The sequence below is a fragment of the Apteryx mantelli genome, chromosome 5 (assembly GCF_036417845.1).
Source record: "Apteryx mantelli isolate bAptMan1 chromosome 5, bAptMan1.hap1, whole genome shotgun sequence".
Classification (NCBI taxonomy): Eukaryota; Metazoa; Chordata; class Aves; order Apterygiformes; family Apterygidae; genus Apteryx; species Apteryx mantelli.
The window spans coordinates 48908380-48934338 of record NC_089982.1 but is presented as its reverse complement, the minus strand read 5'-3'; the positions used below and the strand labels follow the sequence as shown (position 1 = coordinate 48934338).

The 25959-nt window shown below is 34.3% G+C and overlaps 1 long non-coding RNA gene across 1 annotated transcript in view; it reads right to left on the bottom strand.

The window, feature by feature from the left end:
* Positions 1 to 236: 236 nt before the first annotated feature.
* LOC106484023 (uncharacterized) overlaps positions 237 to 25959 on the bottom strand; it is a 75960-nt gene continuing 50237 nt past the window's right edge. Inside the window, exons 2-3 of the long non-coding RNA XR_001292499.1 lie at positions 7658 to 7717; positions 237 to 301 (exon numbers count right to left, since the gene is read on the bottom strand). This is a non-coding gene — a long non-coding RNA (uncharacterized lncRNA). The remainder of the gene's footprint in view (positions 302 to 7657; positions 7718 to 25959) is intronic.

The following is a 25959-nucleotide window of genomic DNA, read 5'->3' as shown; positions in this document are numbered from 1 at the left end:
TTATGGACAAGCCAGCTAAAGAATAAAATGGGAAAAGGGGGTTTGCCCTAAGGTATTAATAATGCTGAACTTCTGAATATCTTTGCACCCTCTTTAAGTATGATCCTTTCAGCTTCAAAAGACACCAGACTTCAGCTCATCTGTAAATTCAGAGGTTTATTAAACATAATTCATGAGATTTGGGCAAATAATATCATAACTACCTAAACAAAAGAGTACTGCTCATCAGTTCCCTTGTCAGATAGCTTCTTTGTCCTTGGATGGCTGAGGATCAGGGTATATCTTCCTCGCAGGCTCTTTCCTAATGAAATTGAAATGCATCTGAAAATCTTTGCTTCTTTTTCCTTATTTATTGCTCTTACTTCTCATAAAAATAAGTTGTATGCAACTTATGTATGCACTATGTATGCATAGTATGCACTATGTATGCAAGTATGCACTAATGCCCTTTCAGCTACCTAAATGCTGACCATTTACTGATTTTGCTAAATATATGACTAGACACCAATTATAGCAATCTAATCACTAAGTTCAATCAATACATCAAAGAAGTGTTATTCCAGTTTTCATTTCACATACTAATAAGAAAACCTTTACTGCGTCCTCATTTTACGTGTGTGTAACTCTTCTGTGAGCTTTTCCAATATTATTAGTTACTCAATGGCTAAAAGACAATAAGTTATGTCAGCAGGACAAAGATTTAAGCCTTTACCTCAAAAAAGATTAAATTTGTATTTGCATTATTAGACACATTCATTATACTGTGATATTTATCTACAAACTAAAAATGATATATTCAATTGCAAAATTGAGATGAGGGTATCTAGACAAGATACCACTACAGCTATATGCCAGTAGTTTTATTGGGCACCTATTGGGGATACTATCATAATTACTGGGCTCTTTCAACCATGGTTATATGAAGTTATTGTAATAGTATATAATAATTTAACAGTCCAAAGAGCTAAACTAATTGTCACTGTTTCTATGGCTTTTAGCGTTGTGAATCCATCCATATATGCACTGTGGCTGCAAAAAAATAATATAGTTTGCACCTCTAGTCTGCAGGACTGCAGGAAAATCATTTCAAAGTAAGTGAATTGAAAAGCAAAAAACCGAGCAGGCAAGTGACTTCAATATAAACCCAAACTATAAAGCACTTGCATTGTTTTTCTCAACACAACAGAGAGAATAAGCATATTAAGTATAATATAAGCACATCATATATATAAGTATAGTATAAGTAAACAAGTATACAAGTATACTTACATATAAGTATATATAAGAATTTGTAAAAACATTTAAAAGCTCAATAAGAAAAAGAAAAGAGTCTACTCAGAGTACTTATGAACAGTTATCACTTCTCAAACTGCTAAAATGAAAAGCTTGCCTACTGATGAATTAAGCAATGTCTTCTGCTGAGGTAGTTATCCTTGACATACACCATATTATACAGCACGATAAAGTACACTTTACATATCAATCTATGTGTCTTATGAGTCATATCTATTCAGTATTCTGACATAAATAAGTTGTTACTGAAAATGGTGGATAAGTATGTGATACTCAGCACATGCCTAACCCACAAAGGATATGAGTTTTTTGAGCCCTCAAATGCAGAATTTCACACACATAATCACACTTTGAACATTAGAGACCTCCGTTCTTTCCCTCTGTGTTACTCAAGAGAGAAAGAGCCAAAGTATAAGCAGAGAATTATCTGGAATATGATGAGAGCCTCAGAATAATCCTCCATTTGGCCCTGAAATACACCCTAAGGAGTATGCATTACGTATTCTCCTCTCTGCCAAACTCAGAGGAAGAGTACGAGTATTTCCGTTCCAGAGCTTCCAGACTCAATTTATGGTCTGATGGCTAAAAAGTGGTTGTCAAACTATTTCTTGCACCACTGCTATGGTAAATAGCTGCTCTATTCCGCTTTTTCACAGTATTGAAACTCAATTCTTTAGTCTTTGTTCTTCCTGAAGTATAAGTTCGTGCTCAGTTTTCACCTAGTTTTTACTAAACAGAGTGATTTTCAATCCAAGTACACAGGCGTCAACTATACTTATACATATACATGGCATTTCTTTCCCTTTTTATTTCTCTGTCCAGAACACTGTCAGTTTCTACAGTTTTGAAATTATACAGATAGCAGTCTAATATTACATGAATGTTTCCAAAAGCTCACACTGTTCTAATATGATAGTAAATACATCATATACTGGTACTGATGAACATCGTATTTGTAGTATAATTATCTATAATTACGAACATATATGTGGATAAGCTTATGTTATATGCTTATATATGTTATATGAATAATTCTGTAAAAACTTAGCGAATAATTCTGTAAAAACTTAGTATATCCCTCAACTTTATTTTATTTTATTTTCATAGACATAGATTATTGATTAGACTGTTACTATACCTATTTTCTGTACTTGACAAGTTAATCTTACTTTTAACTTGCAAAATTGACAGGAAGGTTAGGTTCCAAAAAAAGAAAACAGGAAGATTTAATTCCCTATTGGTTACACAATTCATTAATCAGTAGTAATTTACATTAATATAAATACATTGATCCTTCTCTGAGGGCCCTCTTTTGTAAGTAATTCCATCTTCTAGCAAACATTATGAGATAATATTAAGAAGTGGCATTTCAACAAATGAGCATGGCTTGACTGTAAGAGAAATACCCAATTAATAACCAAATATGAAGTAATTTTTATATTGCACTACTTAATATTATTGCAAGATTCAAGGAAAATGCCCTTGGATTCCTTCAGGGATAAATTCCAGTGAAGAAAACCTTGTAGTAACATTGATAGTCAATTAAAGTGATCACAAGATTTCATGTAAGATATTTTTAATATGCATCATTTTAGAATGGTTTTCTTCTACTGTCTTGCAGTACAGGGAATTAATGAGATTCATCTTTAAAGACGATTTATATGGAAAGAATGCAATAATAATATTTTCATTGCATTAAAATAAGTTTTTTGGCTCAGATCTAAGCATAGAGGAGCATACAACTATTTCTCCAAAGGAGGAGCTACAGAAAAGAACTACATCCACATTTTCTCTGAGGAGTTCCTGAAATGATAGAAGAGCCACCTTTACACTAATAAATAGGAAGGACTATCTCAGTGTTCTTCCCTTTTCCATATAACTGCTGTTCTCTAAAAATTAACTGATAACAGGAGCTGACCAAAACTAGACATAAATTTCTCTGCTTAATTCTGGGCAGTATTTCCCAAAGCATTGTCTATCAATTTAAGTTTTCACCTATGCAAAGACAAAAAGATCAAAATGCTGAAAAGAACCAGATCTAATAGAAAAAACGAAACCTCTGACTGATGAAGGAAAGTAGGGACATCTTAGAAACCCCATCCTTTAATGCATACAGACATGGTAACAAGCTAAGACAGAAATCATGTGTAGTTAAATCAGGGCAATGTATATCAAGACTACTTGGTCTATTTACCTGTCACATAGTCAGTGCAGTTTTGTATAATAAGGTGCAAATACCTCTCCTTTATGTACATCAGCTTTAATGTCTGTAGAATGGGTTGTCTGCTATCATATGGGTGTGATATACTACGGGTGTGAACTGGCAAGACAGTAAAATCCCTGATGAAAAATTCTCTACAAATAAATCACATGGACTTGTGACAAAAAAAGGAGAAAAAGCTTGTGTTTCACATATGTTTTCCATGTCTAAGAGTCAGAACCTCCTCAGTTTGACCTCCTGGAAGATTTTTCAGGGTTTGGTTTTCTGTACACCCCAAATTGTCAGTCTTAATTTAAAAGTACAATTAGTATTTAAGAAAATAACAACATAATAATCCAAATCCATAACTAAAATATGTTTATCTCCTAGATGGAGACTCCTAAAAGTTTTTGCAACACATCCTAAGTTACAAAGCCACTTTGCATATTCAGTGGCAGACACTGTTATTCAGGTAGTATTGTAATCCCCAACTGTCATTTCGCCAAATGAATTGGAAAACAAGGAATTGAGAAAAGCTGACCTTGCAACATAAAGTATGTTATCAGTACTGAACCTAGCTCAGTAGGAAAATAAACTAGATTCTGGCAGTTTGAAGACTACAACAAGTAGCAGGGAACATGAAGTTAGGGTCTGTCTGTGACAGATGCCACAAAGTCCCAGAATGCATGGAAGAAATTATTTTTGCAGAGCACCTAAGAGGGTAAGAGTGACTGACAGGATTAAAAAGTAGAGAGGAGAAATCACTGGAAAAGAAAGACTTGACCTAGCATCATGAAAGAAGAGCAAAAAGTCAAGGGACATCATCAGGACCTGAGACCACCACAAAGAACAATATAAGAAGGACTCTCCCAGGGTCATGCATAAGATCTGTTTGAATCATACCTAACCACAGATTTACTCCTTTGTAAAAAACATAGACTCAATTTGATATAATCTGTAATTGTATTAAAGTCACATTTTCTGTGACACAATCTCATTCTGTTTTTGTTTTGGAGTGCTATGCTTATTCAGAATATCTATTCACCTTCACCGAAGGGATTCCCCTGCCCATCTCCTTTAAGAACAACCTGGTGAGCTGTCTGAAAGTCCTCCCTCTGCCAGCTAGCCCAACTAGTGAGTGACGACTGTCCTCAATTGGTGATTCACTTGGCACTTCACTTGGCAAACAATTTGGGCAGAATCTGCAATACTGCATAAAAATAACTGCCAACTGAAATAACTCCACATGCTAGCAGGTTTCTAGTGTAAACTAGCAGATTTCTAGTGTAAACTCTGCACTGAATGAAGAATATGACAGTGTCTCACAAAATAAATGGCAGAAACAGAAAGTATTCACAGACATTTTCAACACCAAAAATGCATACTACAGACTGGAACAGAAAAACAAACAAACAAAAAAAACCATTCCATTCAAGTAGCAATTTGAACAAACTTCTTGAACTTAAAGGCTAAAAGTTATGAGAGCCTATATTTCATTGTTGCTTCATTTATTATCTCTATAAGGAAACGTCTTCTGACATACTCTGTTTTGCACAAGTACCTTAGAAAGATGAATTAATTCAAGCATTTTTTAAAGCTGGTGATAACAGTTTTCCACACATCTTTACTTACTCAATTTGATTATTACTTTAGTATTATTATTGCTACTAATTCTTATGATTATTCAAGTAAAGGAGAAAAAAATGGCTGTGATTGCATGGAAAAAAGTTAAGGAAGTAAACAGACCTTCCCTCTTCTCCCTCAAAAACAAACAAAAAAACAGACAAGACTACTTGATGAAAAGTACTTTAAGCACTAAAGAAAATATTACTGGAAATCAAGCTAACAGAAAACTAGAATGCATTTATGTTGAAAGATTTTAAGGAGAACACACATAGATACGTGTACATACACAACAACAGCACTCTTAAGGAAGCACTAAAAGCCTAGCAGTTAATGGAGACAGGTGCAACCCTTATCTACACAGGAGCATGTTGCACATGTAGAGGGAGGTAAAATACGGGGGAGCAAGCAAAACTCCCTTAGCTCCAACCAGTAAATCCATCCCTGAAAAAGATAAGGGAAGTGACTGAATTAAGGGTGATTATAAAATGCAGTGGCTGTGCTTACTGAATTGATGAGAAAAAAAAAAGCAAAAGACCATTTGGAAATACTGACTATATTGACAACATACCCACTGAGAAAGAATAGACAAGAGATTATTTCTAATAATTGAGTAACTTCAGACTGTATATTGGAAAGTCTCAGAGGAACTAGGCAGTATACTACTGGAATTAACTAAAAAAAGCAAAGGACCAAAAACTAGTTAGGTGTAATTTTTTAGAAAAAGTGACATCTATATCCTTGTTTCTGTTAGATCTTAGATCGTATCTGCTTTCATATACTTCTATAATTGCACAACTTACAATATTCTAATCATTCTTTGTATTGGCCTCCTCTCATAACTCTTATTTCACTGCTTTTTCTGGGTCTGCATCACAATTTATAAACCATGTAATGGCTGTGGTTTCCCTATGGGGTACACCTGACTGTCTTACATGAGGACTGTTAACTACAGGCTTCTCTGTCTTTCCTCAACTTTGTAGCATAATTTTTTTGATCTTTCTTCTTTATTTTAGGAATTTTAAATAGTTTTTCTCTCTTTATTGTTACATTTTCTAAGGTATTTATAGGCATTTTTTGTGAGTTGTACATATTGCATTCCTTATTTTTTCTCCACTGACTGTAATCACTTCTTTCTTTACATTCCTTTTATTCCAATGTTATATGCATTAGTAAGAAATACATCTAAGAAAGGAAAGAAAATGAGAGTAATGTTTAACTTCCTCAACATTTAGTGAAACAACCTCAGAGTTTTTCTAACACATGCACAGCATAACATTTTCATGAAATCAATTTTCACCTTACTTCAAAGAGCAAAGAAATGAAATTTATCTTCAGTTTCAGAGGATACATTGAGATCAGGCATTGGACTACATGTAAAAGAGTAGCTAAAAATTGTCTGATTTGTTTCTACCTTTTTCTTCTACGCTTTCTACATTCCTCTGTTCCGGTAGAGTTTAAGAATAAATAGACAATTTTTCCAATGGAAGGAAATTTCCAATGGAATCGGTCAAGAAGCTGCACTGACACCTGTATCATTCAACACATTTAGTAATTAAAATGCTATAGGGAGAGGAGCAGGTACCTGAGGAAACAAATCTGGTTGATGACAAGAAAGCTGTATTTTTGGACACGATGTGGACATAGAAATGGTGTATAAAATACAATATTGATAAATGTAAACCCATGTAGGGACTTTCATGGGACAGACTATAAATAATGGGACAGACAGAAATAATGCCCCTGAGACAATGGAAAAGGAAATATAAGAGATAAATGAGTTGCACAGACAGAAAGAGGAATATGACAAGATTATTCCCAATATGTAATAATGCAGCAGCAGCCCATGAAATTAGTAGTAAGCAATGTTAAAAACAAGCAATGATTTACACACTTTTGCACAATTGCCACAGTATGTTATGGATACTGAAAGCATGAACAGTTTTCAAAGACTAGACAGTAGATAAATCCATGGCCTTGAAGTCTAAACCTTAGCTTGCAGGGTACCTGCCCTAGCCAGAGGTTACACAGGTGTTTAAAGAGAAGTTATTCAGATGTAAATGGAGGAAGTAGTTTGATGTTGCTTATGAACACTTGAGTATAAAAAGTCTTAATTTTTGTTCGGCTTTTATGATTAGATTGATGTAGCTTAGCATACATTTAGCACATGTCATAAGTAAAGTCAAGGTAGCAAGTAAGTGGAAAACTACTGAGAAGACAGCTGGAAAGGGATATTGAATTAATGGTTAGTGCATATAATTAACTAAACAGTAAGTGTTATAAATCAAATGCAGGATGAGAATTTGGATTCACTGCAACACGTGAACTGTAAGAAACAAACACTGATTCTCATCACCTGAGGGTGGAAGAGCCATCCGACAGAAGAAATTACTGTTTCATTAGTGCAATTATTCACGTGACTGTGATCCCGGCTGTCCTGGTCCTGGTAATGGGCTTTTTCAGCTACATCAACTCTTTGCCCGTACAGTCTCTTGAAACTAAAAACCTTGAAATCTCAGCTAGAAGTTACAGAATACTTACTAAGTATGGTGCAGTGGAATGCTTCAATTCTGGAAATCTCTCACTGCTGTTGGGTGGAAGCTGAAGGGGACACCACAAAAAAATCATTCCATACTTTATTAAATATTCCATATTTATTAAATACTAAGTGGCCATATTTCTGGCCACAGTCTGAAATAAGAGTACAGTACTAAGCAAGAACAAACATGATCTTACATGCATTATATTGTTCTTCTATTCTTACTCTTATCTTTTTTTATCTTTTATATTATTTTAAGATGTATTTACTTATTCCTTGAGCAAATGCTCAACTTTTTGCATATACTTATCATAAAGGTTATAAATACACTTGCATGCAGAACACCATTTTACAGAATAGGAATATAACAGCCCTTTTAGTAAGATTTTGACTACAACACCATGGTCACTGTTGATCAAATAAGGCTAAATAGTTTGACCAATAAGAAAAAAAGAACACAGTATATAGTCTTGCTAAGAGCTATCAAATGGACATAATAGTCTTCAAAGGCGTGAATGAGAGGAATCTCTTGAGACAGTATTAGATGAGCATACCATGATCAAAGAAACCAAGGCTCAACATTAAGAAATCCTGTCTCATAATCAGCTTAACATTCCCAGGAATTAACTCATACTAAAGGTATGAAGCTAACATTTTGCGTTGTCAGATTATAAGATCTAATTTGGTCAGTGTGATTAGTTTGGCTTTTAACACCCACACCCAAACTCCAGATTATTGGACATTTTTATGGCCTTTAATACACGAAAGCCTCCAGGAAGCTTTTGGTACCTCAAAGTTGCCAGACTCCAATCCAAAAGTAAACTTAAAACCACCAATGATCAATTGAAATGAATGACCTATCTAAAATTGAAATGTAAGGAATAAAGAAAAAGCCTTCATATTTTTCAGTACTCAAGCAGAAATATGATACAAATATCTAAAAGGATATTTCTAAAATGTCAATAAAGCTCTGTAAAAACACATACAAGTCCTGCTGTTCTACCCACTTATGCTAGGACTAGAACTGGTCCAAAGTGATTAATTTGAACTAAGTATGTACGGTATGTGGTTCAGTTATTGACCCACAGCACTTTCAGGTTCCTCTGAGAATGCTACGTCTAGCGGCTCCAGTGCTGATGCGTGAAATGTTCTAACAAACCAGAAATCAATGCAGAGTGCACAGCAAACAGACACAGACAATGAGCTATTCATTATCTTTTGTAAACCTGCATTATAATTGGCGGGTGGTCAATTTATATACTGTAATCAACTGTGGCTTTATTTTATGTCTTATATTTGGAGATAAAACAAGACCAAGAAGCTTCATGTTTTATGTGGTTATAAGAACATGAAACTGGATAAGTAAGTAATTAGACACCTGAATGCACCCTCCATCAAATAAAATATCACATTTGTCTGTTTGATTCCTAACAGAAGCTGTTTAGTAAACACCTCAGTACTGTAGCCTGCAAAGACAGGTTTTTGTGTGTGATACTTTTAACTGTGCATTTTTTCCAACCAGAAATTAAAACCTAAAACCCAGATGCTTTTTTAAATCAATTGTTGCCTTTGGGATAGCAATTTCTGTCACCAAAAGAGGGAAGAGAGGATGAATGTATCAAAAATAATGACTGTTTATTCTTGTTTACTTTTCATAGAACACTATTTTATCATAAACCTAATTAAAGTTAGTAAAGGACAAAGTTAGCTTTTTCAATTTCCATTGAAAGCAAAACCCAACCCCATAATCAAATCAATGTCATATAAAATGTTTCAATAGCTTCTAAAAATATTCAGCCCATAAAAGATGACTGGTTTCAATGGAGAGCTGTCATGTAGGATTTATTTAAAAACCCTGAATGTAAAGAACAAGGAGCAAAGGAGGCAGCATGTCACTGGCAAGTTTAAAGGCAATTTACTTCCTTTACCATTCATCTACTACTTCCTCTACAAAAACAGATGGATTTGAGGCATCTAGACAACATGTCCCTTCTGTTTGTTCAGTTCAGTTCAGTTCAATCTGCTGGGCTTCCACAACATCTAGGAAAGCTTTCAATTATGGTATCTTGCACAGCTCTTCCCCTCCGCCCTGTGAACTTTGTGAACTTTTGCATGGTCAGCAGATGTGGAGGATTTAAGTGTCTTATCTTATGCAGTTCATATAGGGGAATGATTATACACTTTTTGTAGTGTAGTCTGACCGTACTCTGAGCCAAAAGAAACCACATTGTGTTAGCATAGTGCAGAGCCTAAGATATCACACTTCACATCACTGCTGGGTTAATTGCAGCCACATGGTTTCATGGTTCAGAGCACAAGCAGAATGAAGTTGTATCTGCTTGAAGCATTAAATAAGTGAACTTGGTAACGTCTATGTGGGCATATCCCAAAAAATAGCACCTTCCCTCAATGCACACTCAAGGGAAAGAGTGAAAGAGGAGAAACTAAATGGTGTGAAATACAAGACATAAAAGGCTGAGTAACTTACACACAAAAACATTAAAATCATATCTGAATCTAAAAATAAATAAATATACTTGATGTCTATCTCTGTCCAGGTTGAGTATTTTTGTTGCTGCTGTCAATCCCTCTCCCAAATAATGCTCTGACTGAAAGGTGTTCCTAAATCTGAGCTGAATGCATGTCATTTCATTCTGACACTATGCCGATGAAAAATTATAGCTTGGCAAGGGCAAACTAGTAAGAAAAGAAACATATGATGTAAGACAACAGAATTACCTGAGCCACAGGGTATTAACAACGCCAAAGGTAAGTCAAAAATCCAATTGCCTAGGCAGTTATTCTTAAAACTTTTTGAACTGCATGACTTGTATCTACAGGGAATGAATAATTAACACTTTGTTTCAAAAATATTTTTATTTAAACTACTTCAGCCAGCTACTGCTCCCATCACCTCAGAATTAAAAGCATAAGGTGTCAATGCCACGTTGACGGAGTTGTCATCATTCTAAAGCCAAAGACCTAATTTAATTATTGACTATTAGATTTGGGAGATTCATTACTTCTACTGCTATGATACGTTAATAAAGGAGTAATCTATCCCTCATATTCATCCTCTCTATGCTAATTTATTTGCCTATCAGTCCTGGTAATTACTAGCTTCCTCTTTTTTTTACAAATAAAGAAACTGATTGCACTTCCAGGCTATGTAGATTTCAAATGTTTCTCATAAATAAATACGTTATACATTCTCTACTACAGCTTTATGAATGCCTGGAGCAATTTTTAGTTTAGCAGTTTTTAAATAGGAAATAAAAAGAGCACTAAATGGTGGAACTTTTCTCAAAAAGATTTAGGATTCAACTATAACATGGATATTGCTGAATAAGTCAAAGAAATACTATCTAATCCTTTTCCCTTGTGACTCTACTCATCTGAATTGTTATTCTCTTGAGAGAAACTGGAGGACCTGAAACATAATTTCATTCCTTGCTATTGTGTTCAGCAAAAAGTCAAAAGAGGCACAGACTTTTATACATTCCTTTTTTTAAGTGTGTAACTCAGGAAAAAAAAAATATGGCAGAGGCCCCATAAAAAATTTCTCCTTCAAGGTCTCATAAAATGCAGCGAATAGAAGATGGAATTATGCAATTATCTGTACAGAGAAGCTAAGCTAAAGATCCATGGACAAACCAAACATTTCTGTATTTTTATTTTAATATTATGTTTTTAAATGTGCCACATACTGAACATTAATAAACTATTTTACTGGTAGATACAATTCTGAAAATGTCAAGTATCAAAACTCCTATAGCAGACAAGCAGATTCATTAAATACTGAAAAGACATATATTAATTAACAAATATTCCAAAATTTTCTATGAAGATAGATTTCTATGAGGACAGATTCTCACAGAATCTATTTCTATGAGCATATGATTTTTAAGTAGTTTCTTGCAAATTTCAGTTTAATTTTGAAGGATATCTGTCCTTGAAGGCTGTTTAGGAATTTGAATAAATTATAGCTATAATTTGCTTAACATTGCTGGATCATGCAAAATAGAATAGTATTGAACTATTTGTCTACAACTAAGTGAAGAAAAGCAGACAAGACTACATATGCTGAACAAAATACACTAAAAAAGAATGTAAATCCTGAAAGGTACCATGGCACTATATGAAACAAAAAAGAAAAAAGATTGGTGTAATGTAGTACATATATTTATTATGCTCAAGTGTGAGATACAGACTGATACTAGCATAGTTCTTTTTGTACATTCGGAGAAGAATTAGATAGTTATTGATTATTATTCTGATAATCCAGAAACAGCATTTTTGGAAAATACTATGTAGCTTCTGTTTAAAATTTGTCTTTTACTGGATATACTGCTGATAAGAACATAGCACAGTTTTATTTTTATTAACATACTTTTTTTCCAAGAAAGAATGATTTCATTGTATGTTTCAGTCCAATAGATTTGTGGGAAATGTTCTCAAGACCAGTTAAAGTATGCATAAAAAATAGGAGTGATTGAATTTAGATACCTATTTGACACTATCAGGTTACAAAACAACATGTTTAAAATTGGACACATTAGAATCCTTATAGACTCACTATGAAACAAAACAAAACTAAATCCCAAAATATTAGTTGAACAAGTGCCACATGGGTAAAGCTTCTGCCAGAGCGAAAGTAGTGTAAACACAGTTATAAAGTTTGGGAAGAAAAGATAAGCGTTTTTTGTGAAGCTCCACCTCACTTTTATGAGGTGATCACAAGATAAAAGAATCACACAGAACAATACAGGATTTCTATTCAGTTTCTCTAAAATATGTAGCTTTCTAACCAAGTAAATATGGTGTCGCTATTGCTTGTGCCAGGCCCTGGAATTAGTAGCAAGAGAACAGTTCAAGCCTCAAAACTTTCAGACTTGTCTCAGCCTGCCTAGAGATTTGTTTTAGATTGTTTAGCTGTAACAGCAGTTATCTACAATTGAGTGACTGTTACCGGTTTTGTTTTAGCTTTTGCACAATTGTATTGTAATGTCTATTGTTACATATTTTTTCTAACTAAAATGTACTAATAAGTAGTTATTTGGTGTAGAATGAATGATCTATGATGCTTGAAAAAAAATGCAGCACAGAAGAATACGGGGCACAGGATGATACCAGAGGCCCCAAGGCTATGAACAATTCTTCAGTGGTCAATTACACTCAGAGGAGTGTAACTGGAAACCTTGGGAGTTGGGCAAAACCCATTTTAGGAACAACAAAGAGAACAAAAAGCAAGTACCTAGCTTAGGTAAAACATGCCACATATAGTGAATTTGGATATAAACTGGAAGAGCAAACCAATGAAGAAACAGCAAGCACACAGTGTGTTAGCAAACATATCTAAATGACCCTAAATGAAACCAGGAATGAAGAGGAAGAAAACATGAACATTAACATACCCAATAACAATCCCAGTGAAGGAACTGGGATGCTGATGACTCCCTATAACCACCTCCCTTCCCTCTTCCCCCCTGCATGATCCACTGACCTTAGAACTTAGAGGGGCAGTGGAAAAGTGAGCACAACACAGACAGGGGGTGGATAACAGAAAAATATTAGTCTTAATGATCATTACCGGGAAAAAGCTGTAAGAACTGGGTAATTAGCATCATTATAACTAGTCTAATAGCAATTCACTGCTTAGACCATTAACATTGTAAATGGACTAACAACTCTTGATCTTACATGTAAGGTTTGTTTCTTTGGCTCACATGAACCGCAACTTGCAGTGGAACAGTTGCTAGGATGCAATTTGGATACAACAAATCATTAACTGTTGCAGGGGAAAACTACTCAATTTACATACTTTAAATCAAATCAGGATCAAAGCAGCTTACCGATTTATTAATGACAAATAATTAACCAGCAATCAGTGATCTTTATATTCATGATCAACAACACAACAGGTAAACCACAATACCAGACAAAAATGCTAATGTAACACCTATTAATTTGTAAATACTCTTCTATAACTAATCCCATAAGGTCCTAACCACACCCACACCCACAGAGTTACCTGAATGCAGAGGAAAGGTGGGTTACAAGCAAGCCTCTCTCTTCTGGGAGGGCAGGTTCCCCTACTACACACCTCTCGTGTGTAGAGCTTTGTGTGTACCTGTGCCTCTCCTTACAGTATGCTAATCCATACGCCAGTGTGAAAGCACCCCATGAGGTCACATATGCACACCCAAGGCGTGTGTCCTCACCTGTTGCACCCTGTCCTGCTGTGATGCCAGTGGGGAGACTTCTAGCAGTGTCAAGCCAGGTTTTGACTGCTGCTTTGTTTCCACTAAAAGGTATCTCCCCAATGCTACGTGTTTCTTTCTCTCTACTTGTCTTAAAGCTGACTGCTTTGTTTCAAAAGTCTCTTCATAGTTCCCCTAACTGTTTAAGCCCTCTGAGAGTCGTCTTCCTCTTTAACAGAATCAGTTTTGTGAAAACACCCTCTCAGATAGTTTTGGGCATTCCATTCACACACACCCTTCAACACCCACATCCCTTTCTTAACAGCTGTTTTCATCCAAGCAATTTGGCCAAGGGTGGACTGCACTAGCACCCGTACAGTAAAGGATTGGTGGATAATGTGGGCAACCTAGACTGTTAGTTTCTAGTGCTTAAAGCAGAATGTGAAAAGATCCCAAGTACATACAGAAGATAGGGAACCAGATAGTATCAGAAGGGCTGAACAGAGATGTAGAAGCACCAAGTAGAGGACCACTCAAACTAAAAACCGTTAAATATTTCAAAGATCTACATGACAAAGGAGACTGATGTAGAAACTGACAGAAATTGCTGAGAGACATATTTCATTTTAAATTACTTTAAGAGTCTTAACTACTATAAGTTACTTGAAGTCCTGTTGAGGCTTACTTACAATATAATGCCTTCTGGCAGATTCTGAATAGAACCAGTTGTTTAGAGAATGAATTCCTGTTAGTAACATGGAAAACTCTTTTTGCTCAAAATTTATTTAATCTACTTGTCTTTGTACAAAAGATTCTTCACAGCTATAAGCCTGAGTTCTCATTAATCATTACCTGACACTTCTATAACTGTATTAATTTTACTTCATAGAATGGACAGTGATTCTAAAAGGAAGAGTTCCCAGTATTATGACCACCACTGAAAAGACTCACAGTGCATGTACTAAATCAAGAAAAAGAATCAGTAAACCTGTGCTAAGGTATTTAGATATACATTACACTCTGTTTACACTCTTGTGCCCTCTTTACAAGGACAAAAATATTCAGATATTTATGGTATTGAATGCTAATAGGATGGAACAGAATAATCTTTAGTACAGTAGGATAAACAATTCATTACTTCACTAAATGTTCAGATTTGGTTGCTGATATGCATTCCAAACTTTAAGGTACATTGAACTCACATATAATTTCTTTAAAAAACTCGATGCATATATAAAATGGCCTTCTGAAGTACAAAAAGAAAATCATTGTGTTGGTCCTAACTTCCGTTAGAAATTTTGGCTGATACAGATAGAGCATAGTATTTTTGTAACCAAATACTTTCTGACAAATGTCTGTATCAAAGTTCTATGATAAGTTTTAGAGCAGTGAAGAAAAACAAGCTGTAACTTCATATGCAGACATGTCAACAAATTTTCAAAGGTAAATGAATATTATGAAACTACGCCCTTCGATGGCAAAATGCTGTTTTTGTGTAACTGGAACACAGCTTCAGTTGCAGGTTCACCATGTATTCTTGAGCGTGAGCATGAGCCTACCAGATCTTCTGAAGACTTGAATTCATGACGTACTGAAGAAACTATGATATCATTCAAGACAAAAGCTGTGGTTTGACAGAATTAACAGCTCCCAACCAGGACTCCATTTATATACCATACACAACACATAACCAATGGGTGTAATCATGTTTAATATGTGGAATTAAGAAAAGGAAGCAAATACCTAAATCAAGGGTTTGAACAATGGCAAATTCTGTAATTAAGACAGTATTTCTTCAGAAATTCTGTATGTTACCTTTTCAGTTTCACAACTGAAATGATTCAGTAGGTTTCCTTTATATTTTTTAGGAAGAAAATCAATACCATTTAATTTGTATTTATTTTATTTTCCACATTATCAAACTCTTATTTAGGTAGTGTATAATCTTAACCAATTCCATAAATAATTAAGCCAGTCCTATAGGGGAGTTGTTACATTTCTGTGACACATCCAGTAGCTTTAAAAACTGTTGTACCAGCACAGGCATATCAGAATGAGCTAGCAATATGAATCTACTTGCAAAAATATTCAACAGCTATGCTTACCCCTTAGAAATGGATTAATTTCTAAAATTATTTTCAGCTAACCAAGTTGGATAAGGTCCATTTTATCTTCCCCAATGGACAGTACTAGAAATAGCAAATAATTTCATATAATGGAATTTAAGTTGCAAAGATGAATGCACTGATTCTTAAATGAAATCTTGTTCTATCAAACAAAACTCCAGAACTTTAGAATTAATTTTATTGGTTCTCCAGTTTAATTGTAACAACTTTTCATTTTCACATACACATATTTGTATGTATGTATGTATGCATGCATGTATGTATGCATGCATATGTGCCAGTTTCAGTATTAAGAAATTTGCTTTTACATAGTGACTCAAAACAAAAGAACTGCTAATTCCATATGTGGAACAAATTAGAAATTTGTTCTGAATAGAAGCAGAAGCAATTAAACTGCTTGTGACCATTTCAGACAAACTAGATAATCTGCAGCTAGATTATTTTTATAGTAAATGACAAACAGATATCTGGATTTGCTTCTTAAAGGCATTTGTTCATGAATGAATAGATGTTAAGAAGACTAAGCATAATATTTTCCAAGGCACCTAAGTGACTTGCAAACCACTGGCCCTGGTTTCTGATATACCACAACCTGGAGCTGATTATCTGCGTAATCTGTATGCCACAGCAGAAATTGTGGACACTTATTTACTTCTTCTGAAAGTATCCTATATGCAGCCTTTTACTTTCAGTGAGGTGTCAAGTTGCTTGGAGTTTTTAGGTGGTGTTGAAGGTGACAAGTGACGCTAGAGATATGGTGGCTTTTAGAAAAATGCCATGCAGATTTATGAAACATAAATAAGAATAAGCAACATTAGACATACAGATGGTGGAGGAAAAACTGGATGTATGACTGGCAGATACCCTTTGAGCACACCCTCGATGCACACATACTTTGGAAATAACTGTATTCTGATTAGACAGTGTGAAGGGGGAAAATTGATAACAAGTTTTGCTTATATACCTCAGACTGCGTTATTCAGAAAAAAATGTTATGCAGAAATTAGAGGCAGAAGGTTCAACCAAAGCTGAGCCTAAGTATCTGAGACAGACAGACAGCTCATGTGGTATGAGAGAATGCTTAAGTCTATGCCTAGCTAATGATACAAGGGTGCCCTTAAATTCCTACATGCCAAAATCAAAACAAAGAAATAGAACTCATGTTTTTTCAAAATGTTACTTTTCATTACTCTTGAACTTTTCTCCTATTCCTAATCAGGTCACACTACTGTTTTTAGCTACTGTGGATGCAATATTAGAAAAAGCTGTGCAATGTAATTTAACAGTTTGAAATGAGAGAGAGGGAATAGAAGGAAGTGGAATAAAGGAGTTGCTTTTTTGTCCAAAAGTGGCAATAGGTAACAGATTAGGATATATAAAAAATAACTGGTCTGATTTCAGAGTGCTCAGTACCATCAGTTGATTATGGACTTCAAAATTACTGATTTACTTAGCGTAATAAAGTGCTAAATTCCTAAAAGGACTATTAGTATAGTTACTGGCTGCAGAGCATCTATCTGCCTCCGACCTCTGGGTAACTGTATGCAATACCCTAACTCATACGTTCCACCTATGTTCCACCTGCAACTCAGTTGTAATCAATTGAGTTACACAAGTACAAAATTGGAAAAAAATGTAGGATAAATGAGGTTCTTTTGGCTGAGTTGTCTCTATTTAACTTCATCTCTGTCTAGGATCATACAATTCACATGTACCAGGAATTTGCATTCACCTTTATCATGACATATGAATTCCAGGGAATAGGGTGATTTTTGAAATGGAAATAGAAGCAGCTAAAAGCTGCCTTAACAGTGACTTTGGTAGTAAGAGCGTCCCCAATGAGACAAGACATTCTGAAATGAAGATCTCAGTGGAGGAAAAAAACCCTTAAAAGTAAACCAAAAGTAAATTGACAATTTTTTTGCCGTTCTGAAATTAGAAAAAATACAAAGTTCTTAATTTAAAGGTTAACCACAGTGCACAATGATTTTATAGCTCATTGAGATAACAAAATTTACCTCTATTTTCAGTGCTTTTAAGAATAAAAAATGAGTGAAATGATGAACGATATTTTGATCACAGAGATAAACATGCTGGCAAATTGTCTTATGCATATCAAATATTGTGTTGGAAAGTTTGAATTTTTAGTAATTAAATTTTTTAAAAGAACTAGCCTTAACTTTTGGAAAAATTACTTCTAAAGTAAAGAAGATGATACAGTTTGACTAGGTAAGTAATATTTTTAATTATGTAATCAGTAATTAGATCTTCAAATCTGATTCCTCTTAGACACACTTAAGAACAAAGAAACCATTCGGGTAAATGCACACAAGTTAGCACACTTATTTTCCTTTGGTGGATGACCAAAACTGCACATTGTTTTTACTCATGATAATTAATGTGTGATATGTTTGATCAATATAATATTCCATATTTACCTTCATTTTTATAATTATGCTTAGCTTATCATAGACTTTCCTGAAAATCAGCCCATTGTATAACAAAGTTTCAAAGAGAGGAATAATGGTAGTTTCATGTTTACTTTTCAATGGATTTTAATGCTTTTAGCTCTGTCTCATAAATCACTAGTTTGACAACTCATATACAGCCAATTCACTTTTAACTTTGTTTTACCATTAATCCAGTTGTTGCTCTAGTAAATTAGATAAACCTGTAGTAGGTTTAACAGTAAACTAGCCCTAGCCAGAACAGACAGAATAGACAGCTCTGTCCACCTCCAGACTCCAGCCAGATGCTGATGAAGAGTCATTGAGTTTTTTCACTATACATAAGCCAAGCAGCTTAGGGTAAGCTAATGGTCTAGCTTGCAGGCTATCCAGCACACATGGACAAAAAGACAGACTGCCCATCTGTCAGATCTGGATAACTGAAAGCCAACTTATTATGCTCAGAAAGGTTTGCTTCATATAAAGAAAAAGTTACAGCTATTACCTGAAAATCGATAAACAGCTTTTTTTACTTAGGAATTTTATGGAAACTTTGTAAACCACACATCACACATCCCACTAAATATCCCACTTGTCAACAGCACTGCAGACTGACAGCTGAGACATACTCAGTAGAAAATACAAGGAAAAATATATTTTAATGAAGCAAGAATGAAGCAAGATAATTTACTTTGCATTTAGAGTTGGCAAAGAAAGTGCACATTTCCTACAGGAACTCAGATGATAAGTAATAACTGAAAACATTTTAATCAGATTGTATTCAATCATATTACCATACATTAAAGTGTGTGTACTTCAGGGAGTCACCATTTTATATTTGTAAGGCTCTGTTTTCCACTGCTTTGAACTTTGCTCATTTTCAGCTTTTCTGGAAGACATTAGGAAAGGCTGACATTACTCACAAATTTCAGTTAAAACTGTTCACCCAAGAGAAAAGAATGTTATGCTCCTTTTTTTTTTTTTTTTAAAGCAAAATTGTTTGAGAAGCCCCAGTGCCTCCATGCTTTGGAGTAAGCATTTGTTACACTGGTACCAAGGACATGGTTGATAAATGTGTTAGTCAGCAGCTGAACTTAGTTTGATAGGTATATTCTCCAATGATTATGTCCATAATGAAGACAGTCAAACTGTACATGAAATACAGGCTCTTTCTTAATGAAGGACCTATGCATTCTACCTTCCAGATGTACTTGGGATGAACTAGCTTTTTCTGACATTTCTCCTTGTGACTGCCAAGATGCCACTGGACACAGGCATTAAGAACAGAAACAATAAATCCTCTATGTTCTGGCAGCTAAGCAGCATGTTAGAGAAGGGATAAGGCAAAAAACAGTGAGGCATCAGGAGAGAGTATGACAGTTTTGCAGGAATAGTAGGACTTGAAGGATCTCTGAAAGGATACGCAGAGCACAAAGGCCAGAGAGTAGAGGTGGATGGAGGGAAGGAACAGGCACTAGGAAGGAAAGGGAGAGGAGAAGAGACATGAAGGATTTTTAGACTGCGAGTTTTTCTAGATTTTCTGCACATTCACAACTGCAACTAAAATTATGCTTTGAATATGAAGTACTACAAAAATACGAGTAACTCTGAAGAATAATGCCCTAATTCTCTTAAGATGAAATTCCAAAGTGAATGGACACTTGATAATTTTCACTGCAATGTCTCTAAGCTTCATGTGTAATTTGGGGATAATAATACTATTGTAAAAATTAACATTTCTGAATCACTCAGATCCCATGATAAGGGCATCTTAAAACTGTATGTTTGGAAATTAGTATTTTTTTATTCAATAAAGGATCTTGTTAAGTGGCCTTTACATAAGACATGAAACCCTACAGTGCCTGAGGCGATAAAAGATGAACACTGAAAAATGACGTGAACATCCATGTTTATTTCTGCCCCTCACTATTACTTCACATCTCTATACTTGAAACACTGTATCTGACCATATGATCCACATTTGTAAAAAGAAGGTTACCTTCAACCACTAATAAAATTATTCAAGGTAGTCTGTTTTCTTTAGCACTGAAATGCTCAGCATAGCCTCAGTTGTTTGGATGATCTCAAACTGCTATGGGTGGCAGCTCTCAATAGACTTTAAATGGTTTGTACGTCTCACCCTCTTTCCCCGCTCTTCACTGAATAGACTATTTCCTATAATAATAGACATTTCCTAGTGGATAAGCACAGAAAGAAACTGAAATATTGTTGCTAAGACATCTTCAGTGTTAGTATTTTCTAACTTTGGAGTGTTTGATTTGAGGGTTTAATGTTCTTTTAACATTTTTTTGATGCAATAATCAATTCATACTGTATGCCATGAAGACTGAAATATTATCTATAAATTATCCATCCAAGTTTTGCAATGCTTTGCATCATTTTATACAGCAAATGATAAATAGGGCACTATAGATGTCTTACATGATTAATGCCCAATGTATCTTGTAATGCTACGCTGTAACTTTCAAGAAACTATTAATACAAAAGTGAACATAAGTATGAAGGTTGCACATTTGTCTAAGTAAGCTATTTAAAATGACATTTGCGACATGTAAATAAGAACACTTGTAATAGTTTTTGACATGTTAAAATCATCAACACATCATTATTACTAAAATAACAATTCTATTGACCATAGCATGCCTAAATTATGTGCTTATTACAAAGTCATACACAGTATCTGAAGTAATCCTCCTGATCTGAAGTGTGAATTCAGTTGATAACTCAGTTCTTATAAAAACAATTACCTCCTGTAGAAGTGAGGAGCTTTATATTTCAAAATCATAGATTTCAAAACCACACACTGATGCTTACACTGTTTGCCTAATACAGTAGCATGACAATGAATACTCTAAATTGCCATGTAACAAACTGTGGTTTGATTCTTCCCCCTTAACTTATTTTGCACAGATTTCTGGCCTGAAGTTGAGTTACCACAAATGTCATAGTCATGCATCAAGTATATGATTCTTTTCATCACAATGTCTAGACTTCATAGATATTTGCAATAATCTACAATTTCAGAGCAATGTAGTTGTTAAGGAACAGTGCAATTCTAAAAATATTAAAAAATTAAGCACCATCAATGACACAGCTGTTTGATCTTTTAGTTCTCATCTGACATATTTTCATAGCACTATAAATGGTAAGAGTAGAACAGAACAGATCTGGAATAACTAGCCTATGTCAGACAAAAAATAACTTGAGCTGGAATAAAGCAAAAGGCTGCTTAAGGTTTCTTTCAGTCCTTCATTCTATGATCCTGCAATATTTTATAAAAAGTTTTAGAAGTTGTATTCATGAATGAAGGAAAATTGAGTTTAAAAGTTCCAGTGGTTCTGTAATGATAAAAAAGGTAATATCCTTGCAAAAACATACACAGAACATGAAGTCTTTTGGGGTTTTTGTTTTGAATTTCAGGGAAGACAAATATTATCCTCTTTTATTTGTGACTGCAGTGCTAAAACCTCTCAACTCCACCCATGGTAGATCATTGTTTATTGTAGCATTCTACAGGCATTTAATGAACAGTATTTTTTAAAAGCGTGTTTAAAAAAAAGGTATAAGAACAATTCATTATAGTGCTGTGTTCTGATTAATGTGATACAGTAATAAAGCCACCTGTATGGCAAAGCAAAATCCAACAAACATCGTATTTTCTATGCAGTCCCCATTCATGTTTAAAACGGAAAGTTTCATTTCTAAGCAAAGAAAAAAAATGAAATTCAACTTTTTTAATTCAAGGCATATTCCTATGTTCAAAATTTTATCTACAGCTAAGGTTCAGGTCAATTAAAAGTTGAAGTGTAACAGTCACTTTCCAACGCAATACAGGGTAAAGGAAAGAATAAGGGTAATATCATCTTCAAAGTGAGAATTCCAATATAGTTTCCAAAATAGTTCAAGATAGTTTCAAAATAATGGCAAGATTAAACCTGAGCTGCTCAGACAATTCCATGACTCTTGTAAAAATACTTGTGTTTTCCAAGAGAACAGAGAAACTCCCCTGCACACTGCTTCAAACTGCGCAGTTCCCAAGTGTTGACCCTACTCAATTTTTACAGCGTCCCTATGGATAAGTATTGAACTACTGATTTTTGAGAACTGGAGTATCTGCTTATGATACTACAGTAATTAATGGCATCATGTGCCAAATCATGTGCCAAATAGCCACAAATGATATTGATGAAAAGAAGTTATATAGAAAAAATATCCTGGTCCTTATATGCTAGTGAGCATTTTCAGATCTTTTAGACAAACATTGCTTTCAACTCTTTAACAGTGCTAGCATCAGCTACCTGAACAAATGAATGATCAGTCAGACGGTATTAGTTTTATCAACAGCTGCCCATGATAGGGAAAATGATTACCAGTGAGCTCCACGGTCATCTTTTTGCTGGCAGTTTTTGTACCAGTGAAGATTTAATATCTACTATTACTTCTTTTATTACTTCTCAACTACTCTGAGGATGGGTCTTCAGGGCATATACAGTGCACTTGACACTTGGGATTTTGATTTCTGAGGAACTGCAATACAACAGGAATGCAACCGAAGTCAACAGAAGCTTCACTAGGAATAAATAAAAACATATATAATGTTAAGGAAACTAAAAAATCAAATTCTGCACAGCTCAAGTTCATTAACTAAATTTGGAGGATGCTTTTGAATTTAATTTCTCTGTTCCTCCAGTCTTCATTTGTAAAATAGAATATTCCTTAGCCTCATAAGGTAACATATTTATTAATGTTTATGTTTATTACAGAGTTATTAATGTTTATGAAGTACTCCAGCACTTGCATGGTAACTGCTATGCTTATCCTATTAAGGAATTAACCATTTTGTATTCAGAGCAGTCTTTAAATAATGTACAATAAATAAGATACGCTGCCACAGAGTAGGCAGCGAGGGAGAGCAAACACTGAATACTGAATGCTTCTTCATGAAATAACATTGTAATTTTATACATAAATGAAGTTTGGTACCTGTTTGAAAAAAATGTGACTGTAGTCAAAAACTGTCCTAAGGCATGTGCACAAGGGAGCTGAAATAAGATTGTATTTGTAACTGTAATTCTAGCAATTTCCCAGTCCAGCTAAGATTATTTTAATGTAACTCTTTATACAAGGTATAGTAATATTTCTGAAGGCATCTTTGTGAGGGGGACAACATATTCTAACTGTTAAGAGTAAGCCATCAGTAAATCTTGGTAAAAATGACCTCAGATGATGTTACTGTTAACAGAGGTTTACATCATTTTACCTAACTGTACAGTATTGCCCAAGTAAGGAATGAAAGCCCTTAAAAATCTTTGTGTGAAACATACAGTCATGGCCATCGCTTAATAACTTTCACACTTTCTTATTTGAAGAGTAAAAAGTATCTAACATACCACTTACTGATAAGCATTAATAAATTCTGATTTTCTTAAAGGTGAACATTAAAAAGAGCAGTTTGAGTGTTATTAAAAACATTAACTTTATCATAGGAAAGAAATTTCCAAAAAGTTCTTGGGGGAGTGCTGCCTTGTAATGCCTAAAGGAAAATCTTTTCTAAATGCTGGAATAGGAGACGGAACTCTCTCTTTCATAGACGTTTTAGTCTCCAGAGAGAAATTGCTTAGAAATGTGGACATGTTCAGGGGGAAAAAAAAAACAAATTTTCTGAACTCCGTTCACGAATTATAATGTTGTTCATTCACTGCTTCTAATACTCTATTTTCTTTCTGTAGGTGGTCTGTCTATATTCTGGTTTTATAAATTGTAGCATTATTGTCAAAACTGTATTTGTGAAAGAATGTAAAAAAGGAGCAAAGCATGTCCTTGATTAAGTAGGCCATTTTGACTTTTCAGACTGGTAACAGCAGTCAGGGCACTGATCCACAGAGGTTCTTAAATAAAGATGAGATACCCACTGTCTTCTAAAGCTCAATATTCTGTCCTACGGTCTATCTATCAGATTTATTTCAGAGTCCCATTTTCTGAAAGAGAGCCTGTTTGTCCTGTGTGGGCTGATTCTGTGGGACTGATCTATTAAGGCCATGACAGTGTTGATCTTACAGTTCAGTCCAACTAATAATGAGACACTGATTGGGTTGTGTAGGCATGCATGTTTAACTGTTTAAAACTTGGACATAACTGAAAATTAGATATTTACTCAAAAGCAACACAGAAATTATTCCTGAATAGGAATAATAGGAGGAATAATAAAATATTCCTGAAAAAGATAAAAATATCCGTATGTATCTATATTTTCATGTTTGGCTTTTTTATCTTCCCCCAAATAAAAAATATTTGGCATTTCTGTTCCTAAGGAATTTTAATACTTATGGCTTGGAAAGGACTATCTGCATATTTCACATGAAAGGGTTTTTTTGCTTCTGAGAAGCAGAAACAGAAACATGGGTCTAGGATAGGGTCTTATGTCAAAATATTATTTTATCAAAAAAACGCCAAATAAATTAAACATATTTACTACCACCACTAAGAAATGACAGAAGGGTTACTTAATTATATATGAGCTTATAGAGCAAAATGAAGCTTGTATTTAACAATGTTCAAGCAAGTAAAGTCATACTGAAGATAAAACTGCCTTTTTCTTTAATCTTTATTAAAAAAAAATCATTTTCTTGCTTTTTTAAGCATGACCATACTAAGATCTTATGTAATAGTAGTTACAATGGTAAGGAGTTTTATTTCAAACAAGCACTTTGAGTCACTTAAGGGTTGTTTAGTTAAGCACTCCAAAGCGACCCTATTAGAACAGTACATAATTTGTCAAAGACAATCAGCAAACTCTGAATAACTTCCTTAGTCATTACCATCTAAGCACGAGCAAGAACATTATCAGCTAATACGGAGAACCAGAACATTTAAAAGATACAAATATAAAGTAAGACAAATTGAGTAAATATAAAACAAAAACAGACCTTAATCACCTAGAAGTTGATGTTTCTCATGTTATCATCCATGCCTTTTTATACTTTTCTTTAATAAAACATTTATTAACACAAATAATTAAAAAATGCACAAAATAAAAATTCAAATAATATTTTATTCACTATTTCATTTAATCAATGATCCTATCATTCCTTTCTGTAATCATATATACATGTAAATATATATTACTTGCTTTTTAGATTAATCTACGTTCCTTCAATAGTTCTAACATTTATTAAACTTTTCACAAATTATGATAACCATGCCTGTGCTTTTATGCCATCACTTATACTGTGCTGTGGGTCATAAAGGATTTTTTATTTAAACCTTTATTCTTATTTTGTTTCACATGTGAGCTATTTTGACTAAACTAATATAATCTAATGAGATTAAAAATGAAAGAAAGTTCCATTTCAGTAGAAGAGATACTTTCATACCTCATAATCAGCTAACTAACTGGAAAGATGCAGTCCACTAACATTTTGACAAAATATTTTTCTTGCAAGGAAATAAAATTACCAGATAAAAAAAGCAGAATCATTGTTTTAGAACAAATTTTAAGGAAATTCAGGTT